We start from the raw sequence: 2,596 nt of genomic DNA, 5'->3' as shown, positions 1-2,596 counted from the left end.
CTCTCCCTGTGAGAGCGAGGGCGGTCTCAACCCCTCTGCTGCTGCTGCTGCTGCTGCTGCTGCTGCTGCTGAAGCTGAAGACTGTTGGTGTTAATGATGCCGCAGTCGGCCTGTGATCCACCAGCTCTCACCATCACGAGCTGTGAATGTCCATCAGCTCCTAAATAACGCTGCTCCCGTAATGAGAAAACCATAATGGCGAATGGTGCTCGAAGCATCCTCCACCAGAGGTGGCTGCACCAGAGGGCATGTGCACAGGGAGGAGGGAGGAGGGGGAGTGAGGGGTTTGCTCGTTATCTAGACATGAACGCCACGAGGGTGGAATAATACAGAGGGTGTGGAGTTCCATTAATCACACCGCCGCACAGGCGAGAGGCCACTCCAGAGACACAGTTCATGACATCACATGCTGATGCTGTGAGGTCGACAACTACTGATGTTGACATTCAATCAACCCCTCTGGTTATAAGGCACTAACCAGGGGAATCCAATACAGACTCATTCATGATGGTCACCACCATGAAGTCCAGCCAGAAAGCCACAGGTTCAAAACTGCAACTGATTTCTCATCAGTTCTGCGGAATTGGACCACCACCTGTGTGGAGCTCACGTTCTGTGTGGGTTCAGTTGGTTTTTATAGTGAGAGCCATGTGAAGGATACGTTCAACGAGAACGCCATTGGTTTTTAATGTGAAGCTCTGCAGTCACATACACATAACATTTGGTCTGAAGAATCTGTGATGGTGAAAACAGCTCAGCTTTGATGAGGAATTGGAAGGTTCCATTACCTGTGTTAGCTGTTAGCAAGCAAGTTGAAACTTTAGTGCAACATGCAAAATTAAATTTAAAAAATGTGTAAGAGACACATGTGAAAAACATTAGACCCCTGGGGTGGATCACACAATTTACCCATGACACGCTCAGAATATCAAAACCTCATGGTTTATTCCATTAGTAACATGTCAGTTATTCATTTACCTTCAGCGTCTGGCATCAACCAAATATTCAAACCCTGAGAACTGTGATGATAGTGATGGTAGCGATGATAGTGATGATAGTGATGGCAGAAATGTTCTTACTGTTAAAAATGTTAGATCAAACTACATGGTCTCAACACTCCTCACAGTCAAAGAATCTAAAGTTCGCTCTCCTCCTATCCTCACGATGACTCATCACATTTCCCACACATACGAAGCCCCTTTTCTGGAACTAAAATCTGTCGTTTTAAAGTAAAGTCCCCGAACAAAAAGAACTCTGTCCTTTTTTTTGTTTTCACACTGAGTTCATTTCAAAGAGGACTTGGTTTCTCTCTCCGTCCCTCTGTGGTCCACTTCAGGTCTAATGGGGCCTCAGTTCTCCCTCTGTTCAGACTTTTACTGCTCCTGAGGCGCTCCTGGTGTGGTTGGTTTAAGAAAGTTGGATATTGTATTTGGCAAACTAGTATTTCAACAAAAAATTGAATTCTTTATAAGAACAGAAATATCCTGATGTACTGTGTTGTACTGTTGGAAAATTCTTGTGGAATTAAGAATGTAATTAAGTATTAGCTTTACAGTTTTGGACATTTAGGCTTTTCCTCTGCAATTATAGTAGAATAATATTAGCGACTCTGGAGTGACTCAGTTGTAGTATTTCTGCTCTCCACGCTAAAAGTTCTGGCTTTGATTTGCATGTAGTTTGCATTCCAAGTTTGTGGCCGGGTTAGGACGGGCTGTAAATCTCTGGTGGTCGTCTCTTAGCCTCATTAAGGGATGAAGTCAAAACATTTTTTTTTTAGTGAATCAACACGCCTCATTAAGGGATGAAGTCAAAACATATTTTTTTTTAGTGAATCAACACATGAGTAGTGACTGTAGATATTCTTTAATTGACATCATTTACTGTTAACACACAACTGTGTACAGTTTTGGCTAGAAAAATTCAAGCCAAAACTGTAACAATAGCTTCGTTAAAACTTTAAGACATAAGACAAATTAAACAAATTAAATATACATGTATATATGTATATACAGTATGTTTATATGTAGATCGAATATATTTATATATTCCTATATATGTATGTGTATATACATGTATATATGTATGTACACGTGTATTTGTGTTTGTATGTATATATATTTACATATAAATTATATACTGACAAAGTGTGAAACACAAACATATATCTGCTGTTATTAGTCATTAATTTACATAAACATGTATTTTTTGCTCATATTAGGAACGTTGATTCACCTTGATTAATCATGATTATTCATGATTAATCATAGTCAATCTGCAGCTACCCTGTGATGAAACAGATGAACAATTTGATGGCACTTTAAAAAACAAAGAAAAAAACTTGAACAGCCAAATGTTTGAAGATACATATCGTGACACTTCAGCTCTGGGCTAAACTGCTGATGAAAAGCACTTCGTGCTCTGCCAGATGGACCACAGTTAAATCCACGTTTATGGGCCACATTAAACCACCCAGACCAGACGTGGCTGCTCTAAATAAACTTGTTTGTCTCTCGGTGTGGGACCTGTGACTGACCAGTCCAGGGCGTGTCCTGACTTTTACCCAGCGTCCAGCAGCTTCATCTCAGGGTGTGAACCG

This window comes from Cynoglossus semilaevis, chromosome 10, assembly GCF_000523025.1.
Source record: "Cynoglossus semilaevis isolate Cse_v1.0 chromosome 10, Cse_v1.0, whole genome shotgun sequence".
Classification (NCBI taxonomy): Eukaryota; Metazoa; Chordata; class Actinopteri; order Pleuronectiformes; family Cynoglossidae; genus Cynoglossus; species Cynoglossus semilaevis.
This window is presented reverse-complemented; position numbering follows the sequence as displayed.